General features: G+C 44.2%; 1 long non-coding RNA gene across 1 annotated transcript; it reads right to left on the reverse strand.

Annotated features, from left to right (window-relative positions):
- Window positions 1–6,150: 6,150 nt before the first annotated feature.
- On the reverse strand, window positions 6,151–6,774 carry LOC148135695 (uncharacterized). The gene is made up of 3 exons (XR_015754886.1): window positions 6,710–6,774; window positions 6,411–6,436; window positions 6,151–6,289 (listed from the first exon to the last, which is right to left on the reverse strand). It is a non-coding gene; the product is annotated as an uncharacterized LOC148135695 (long non-coding RNA).
- Window positions 6,775–7,106: the final 332 nt, after the last annotated feature.

Genomic DNA, 7,106 nt, shown 5'->3' on the forward strand with positions numbered 1-7,106 from the left:
CCACCTGGGTTACTATTGTCCTTTAAGGAAGGTAATTGCCATCCTTACCAGCTCTGGCCTACATGTGGCTGCAGACCCACAGTAATGTGATTGATTCGGAAGTACCCTCTAGATAGTGAGGAAGGGGCAGTCAATGTTGACCCAGCCAGTGATGTCCTCGCGCTGTGAAAGAATTAAATATAGACACAACGCCTGGAAATGCTGTAGCAGTCATGTTCCATTTTTAATGGGCTCTGTTTTGATGGGAATGTTCATCAATCAACCAAAGTGCCCTCGCCCTTTGTAACCTTGTCATAAGTAAATGACAGCCCCCTCCCCCCCCCGAATTTGGGATTCACTCCGAGGGAAATCCTGGCTTCTTCAGGTGAACAAATGAACATCTTGCTTGTGCATTGTGCTGGCTAAGGGGCACTTATATTGTTCTCTGAAATCTGTGATTACACACTTCAGTGGCCAATTGTAAGCTGAGAGTGGCTGGTCCCATGCTTTCCCATCAGTGCTGTGTTGTGACAATGTTGCAAGTCTTGAACATGCCAATTTAAAGACTCCCCAATCCTGACCTTGGTAGGACTGGTGCTGTCTTTCTGTCAGTACTGTGAGACAAGGAGTAAAGCAGAAAATGAACCAGTTCATTCATTCCTAAAAAGGCAAGAAATATGATGTCAAGAAAGGAGAATTGAAGGGAATGGAAGAGCATTTTATTCCTTGTGAAAGAGGAACAGTGGAAAAACTCCAGCAAAAACTCCAGTTCTGACGGAGGGTCACTGGGTCTGATACGTTCACTGTGCTTTCCCTCCACAGATGCTGCCAGACCTGCTCAATTTTCCAAGCAAGTTCCGTCTTTGTGACATGAAAGATATGGGTTTTGTGGTTAAACAGCAAGTGCAGGCGGTCAAATTTGATATGTCTTATTGGGAGCAAATCTTGTGCTTCTGCCTTCCTGTGTCAGTTTTTGACATCCGGGATTATTTTGGAAGGATCGTGCTGGTTTCTTTTCAGCTAACACATCAACAAGCTGGTAACCCCATGAAGACGAGAGTTTCCTGGCAAGGCTTCCACTGGACCATTAAACAGGATTTAAAGAATGAGGCATTTTAAGGAGCTTTGGGAGGAACTTTATTGGCACTCTGTTATTAGGAATAAGCTTGTGCATAACTACATTAGTAACTTCAGTTGCGTTTATAATAAGGAAGTTGACTGGTAATCATTTCCACATGCATTCTTTGAATACTCCTTCAACTTGCTGACGCCACTTTTCAATCATAATCATATGGGCCTCTTTCAAGACGCCTTTTGTTCAGACAGTTAAAGCAGTCTGTTCTTTGTAAGGTTGTGCATTCCATATAATAAAAGTCTTAAGATAAATATGTTTTCCTGAAGTGGAGTGGACATGTTACAATGCATGTCTTGGAGTCAAAAGCGGCCACGAATGCAGCAGAGTTAATGGGTGGCTGGATATGGGAGAAGACTGACTTTCTGACTCCTCCAGTGGATGGTAGTATTTAACATGTCACAGCCGAGTTTAAGACCCTGACCTCCTGAAATTCAGCATCCACTTGGCCCAGTGAAAATGTTTGCATGTGGGGATATTTTTGCTTATTTGTCTTTGGTCAAACACTAAGGATGAGAGGGTTTAGGATTTCACCTCTGAATTCGACAGGATTTGTGTTTACCTACAAAGCACAGTTCTTCCATTGGGCCTAATTTCCTTTTGTTTTGAACAGACTCTAATGGGTACAATGTGCATCTCAGTGGTGCCTAAATGCTTGGAAACATTCTCAAATTTACTTGAGGAAATCTCAAAAATGCTGCAGCTAAAATGCTCACAAGTATTCTTGCAACTTTAGGTTGAAGTATTAAACTGATTCCAACTCCCTGATCGCCTTCGGATGGGGCAGCAAATATCCCATGGTATTTTTCAAAGAGCCTTGGTATTACTCCCAGAGCCCAGGCCAAGACTTCCCCCTTGACCAACATGACTCAGCCTGAATTAGCCGCTCTTTCAACGTATTGCTTTTTTGGGACCTCATTGAGTGCAAACTGGCTGCCACCATTCCCACAAAATACAGCTGAGTGAATTTCAGAATATATTGTGAGCAATTTAGGTATAATCTGATGATGTAATATTTCTGATGGGGACGTGGGTGTTGCTGGCTGGCCAGTATTTATTGCCCATCCCTAGTTTTCCTGGAGAAGGTGGTGGTGAGCTGCCTTCTTGAACTGTTGCTGTCCGTATGCTGTCGGTAGACCCACAATGCCCTTCGGGAGAGAATTCTAGGATTTTGACTCAGCAACAGAGAAGGAATGGTGATATATTTCCAAGTCAGGATAGTGCGTGGCTTGGAGGGGAACTTGAAGGTGGTGTTGTTCCCATGTATCTGTTGCCCTTGTCCTTCCAGATGGAAGTAGTCATTGGGGTTTTGAAGGTGCTGTCAAAGGATCTTTGGTGAATTTCTATAATGTATCTTGTAGATAGTACACACTGCTGCTACTGACCTCCAGTGGTGGAGGGAGTTCATGTTTGTCGATGTGGTGCCAATCAAGCGGGTTGCTTTGTCTTGGATGGTGTCAAGCTTCTTGAGTGTTTTTGGAGCTGCACCCATCCAGGCAAGTTACACTCCTGACTTGTGCTTTGTAGATGGTGGACAAGCTCTGGGTAGTCAGTTACTCACTGCAGGATTCATTGTCCGACCTGCTGTTGTAGTCACTGTATTTATATGGCCAGTCCAATTTCATTCCGGGTCAGTGGTAATCCTCAAGATATTATTAGTGGTAGATTCAGCAGTGCTGATACTATTGAATATCAAGGGACAATGATTAGATTCTCTTTTTTTTAATAGGTGTTCATTGCCTGGCATTTGTGTGGCATAAATGTTATATATAGAGCCTGCTCATGTTCACTCAATGGTCTTGCTACATCACCTCCCCCTTAGCGAAATGCAAAAGATCTCATTGTACAATAAGAAGAGAGCGGGGGATCAGTTTTTAACCTGAGCAATGGTTATCCCTTCGTCACAATGAATGAAAATCATTTGGTCACTATCACATTGTTGCTTGTGGCACATGCCTGTGTGAAAATTGACTTCAGTGCACCCCCACATGAAAACAGTGACTTCTGTCACTGCTTCATTGTCCTGAGAATGAAAAAGGGGGCTTTTTAATGCAAGCTTCCTCCTCTCTGAATCGAACTGACTCATCTGCAGAGACTATCATTTTATGTTTATACGGCCTCTCAGCATTTTCTCATTGTCCAAGGTGTCTTCCTAGTCTTTTGGCTGGTGTGCTTTTCTAAGGCTGTTGTAACCATTGTACAGCCAAAACTGTAGCCATTTTTCTGAAGTGCAAAATTGCTTTCAATAGACAATAGACAATAGACAATAGGTGCAGGAGTAGGTCATTCAGCCCTACGAGCCTGCACCGCCATTCAACTTGATCATGGCTAATCATTCCTAATCAGTATCCTGTTCCTGCCTTATCTCCATAACCCTTGATTCCACTATCTTTGAGAGCTCTATCCAACTCTTTATTAAATGAATCCAGAGACTGGGCCTCCACTGCCCTCTGGGGCAGAGCATTCCACACAGCCACCACTCTCTGGGTGAAGAAGTTTCTCCTCATCTCTGTCCTAAATGGTCTACCACATATTTTTAAGCTGTGTCCTCTGGTTCGGCACTCATCCATCAGCAGAAACATGTTTCCTGCCTCCAGAGTGTCCAATCCTTTCATAATCTTATACGTCTCAATCAGATCCCCTCTCAGTCTTCTAAACTCAAGGGTATACAATCCCAGTCGCTTCAGTCTTTCAGTGTAAGGTAATCCCGCCATTCCAGGAATTGACCTCGTGAACCAACGCTGCACTCCCTCAATAGCCAGAATGTCTTTCCTCAAATTTGGAGACCAGAACTGCACGCAGTACTCCAAGTGTGGTTTCACCAGCTGCAGAAGCACCTCTTTGCTTCTATACTCAATTCCTCTTGTTATGAAGGCCAGCATGCTATTAGCCTTCTTCACTACCTGCTGTACTTGCATGCTTACCTTCATTGACTGGTGTACAAGAACACCCAGATCTCTCTGTACTGCCCCTTTACATAAATTGATTCCATTGAGGTAGTAATCTGCCTTCCTGTTCTTGCCACCAAAGTGGATAACCATACATTTATCCACATTAAACTGCATCTGCCATGCATCTGCCCACTCACCTAACTTGTCCAGGTCACCCTGTAATCTCCTAACATCCTCATCACATTTCACCCTGCCACCCAGCTTTGTATCATCAGCAAATTTGCTAATGTTATTGCTGATACCATCTTCTATATCATTAACATATATTGTAAAAAGCTGCGGTCCCAGCACGGATCCCTGCAGTACCCCACTGGTCACTGCCTGCCATTCCGAAATGGAGCCGTTTATCACTACTCTTTGTTTCCTATCAGCCAACCAATTTTCAATCCAATCTAGTACTTTGCCCCCAATACCATGCGCCCTAATTTTACTCACTAACCTCCTGTGTGGGACTTTATCAAAAGCTTTCTGAAAGTCCAGGTACACTACATCTACTGGATCTCCCTTGTCCATCCTCAGAGTTACATCCTCAAAAAATTCAAGAAGATTAGTCAAGCATGATTTCCCCTTCATAAATCCATGCTGACTCTGTCCTATCCTGTTACTACTATCCAGATGTGCCGTAATTTCATCCTTTATAATAGACTCCAGCATCTTTCCCACCACTGAGGTCAGACTAACTGGTCTATAATTTCCTGCTTTCTCTCTCCCACCTTTCTTAAAAAGTGGTATAACATTAGCCACCCTCCAAACCTCAGGAACCGACCCCGAATCTATCGAACTCTGGAAAATAATCACCAACGCATCCACGATTTCCCGAGCCACCTCCTTCAGTACCCTGGGATGCAGACCATCAGGCCCCGGAGGCTTATCAACCTTCAGACCTAACAGTCTCTCCAACACCAAATTCTGGCAAATATAAATTCCCTTAAGTTCAGGTCCTTCAGCCACTGTTACCTCAGGGAGATTGCTTGTGTCTTCCCCAGTGAACACAGATCTGAAGTACCCATTTAATTCCTCTGCCATTTCTTTGTTCCCCGTAATATATTCCCCTGTTTCTGTCTTCAAGGGCCCAATTTTAGTCCTAACCATTTTTTGCCTTGCACATACCTAAAAAAGCTTTTACTATCCTCCTTTATATTATTGGCCAATTTACCTTCGTACCTCATTTTGCCTCTGCGTATTTCCTTCTTAGTAATCCTCTGTTGCTCTTTAAAAGCTTCCCAGTCCTCAGTTTTCCCACTTATCTTTGCTATGTTATACTTTTTCTCTTTTAACTTTATATGTTTCTTAACTTCCCTCGTCAGCCACAGCCGCCCATGCCTCCTCCTGGGATCTTTCTTCCTTTTTGGAATGAACTGATCCTGCATCTTCTGCATTATACATTCTACAAGAGAGACGGTTTGCACCTTAATAGGTTAGGGACCAGCATTCTGGCAGGCAGGTTTTAGATTAGATTAGATTACTTACAGCGTGGATACAGGCCCTTCGGCCCAACAAGTCCACACCGACCCGCCGAAGCGCAACCCACCCATACCCCTACATTTACCCCTTCAACTTGTTCCTGACAGGTACTTCTCCTGGGGTCTCTTGCACCTGTCTCCTCTCTGCCTTCCTCATCGTCTGCTCTCTTCTACTCTCTTCTGGCATGATTGGTGTAATAACCTCGCTGAAGGTCTTGTCCAGAAAGATCTCGTTATCTCGAATGAGCCTAAGGTCCTCGAGTTCTTTCATCAGCGCTGCAATATGCTCGATCAATTGCTGAATGTGCACACACTTCCCACATATATACGAGCCAGACACACCAGAGTCGTTGACCTCCCACATCAAGCATGTAGCACACTGAACCAGCTGGGCAGTCATGTCTTCACCCTCTTCAACTGTGGCGTAATCACTTCGCTCAACCTCCTTGTCAAAGATTCCTGAGCTGAAGCCTCACTCTTCAATCCAACTTCCTTCGACCCTCTTTTTGTGGCAAGTCTGTGGACTCTTAATTTAGGTTAGAGGAGGAGGGAGGGAGGGAGACCCTGCTTTGTAGGACCTGGGGTTTAGAACTCACCCTCTCTAATAGCAATCACTTACCTTCCCGACCGGCTTTGCGCTCCGCCTGAACTTCCGCCCAGCTCCCGCCGCTCTCTGCTGCAAAAAGACTGTTGGCATCGAGGTAAGTTCTTCATCTCCTATAGCTGTTGTGATGAAGCCAGCCATCCCATTTCACCCACTGCATCTGTAACAGGGACATGACTTGTCAGCACCTTACCAAATGCCTCCTTACTTGGTAGCAGATGCACCTGATCATTCGATATATGGAATTACATCTGTCCTTGGAACGTGAACATCCTTTTCACCTCGTCCTGCTGTCCTTCACTCTTCACTGGAATAAACACAATGGAATCAGATCAGTTTTGCCATCTGTACCCCTCAGTTCAATGAGTATCTTGTTTTGCAGGTAATATTCTGGCGATATCAGGGCACATTTTTCAGACAAACCTCTTCACTGTGTCAGCGGGATGACTGTGGTCTCTATGTGCTGGGTGAGAAATTGTGAGTAAACTTAAACATCCTCATTGCTGATCTTTAAAACATTTGTGTTTAACATGATGTTATTGCTGAAACAGCCTGCAATTCTGACTAATGTTCATCTCACCTTCCTCCCTGACAGTTTCAGGGGTTTGAAGCCAAACAGTTTCCTGATGATGGGCATAAATGGTCACTGTTTAATCACGACCATTTGCCAAAAAGAAATCAGCAAGCAACAAACGGAAATGGGATTGAATCACAATCAGCCTTGGTGTTTTTCTCAAGCTGCATTTGCTGGGTCCCTTAGTCGACACAAGAGTTTGACCTGGACTCAGATTCAATGGACCTGGGTCCAATCCATCGCATTTCCTTGTTTCCAGTGAGTTTATTACTTTTCAGTTTCCTGAAACAGCTAATCTTAAGGAAATACAACATTGTAGCAGAGCATCCGATCTGCCTGATTCCCAAATGACCAGTTTCAAAAGGCAGAGTTGTTCTAGACTAATATGTTGATGAATTTTCAG

The sequence above is a fragment of the Chiloscyllium plagiosum genome, unplaced genomic scaffold (assembly GCF_037043375.1).
Source record: "Chiloscyllium plagiosum isolate Xiang-an unplaced genomic scaffold, Cpla_swu_hap1 HiC_scaffold_48, whole genome shotgun sequence".
Classification (NCBI taxonomy): domain Eukaryota; kingdom Metazoa; phylum Chordata; class Chondrichthyes; order Orectolobiformes; family Hemiscylliidae; genus Chiloscyllium; species Chiloscyllium plagiosum.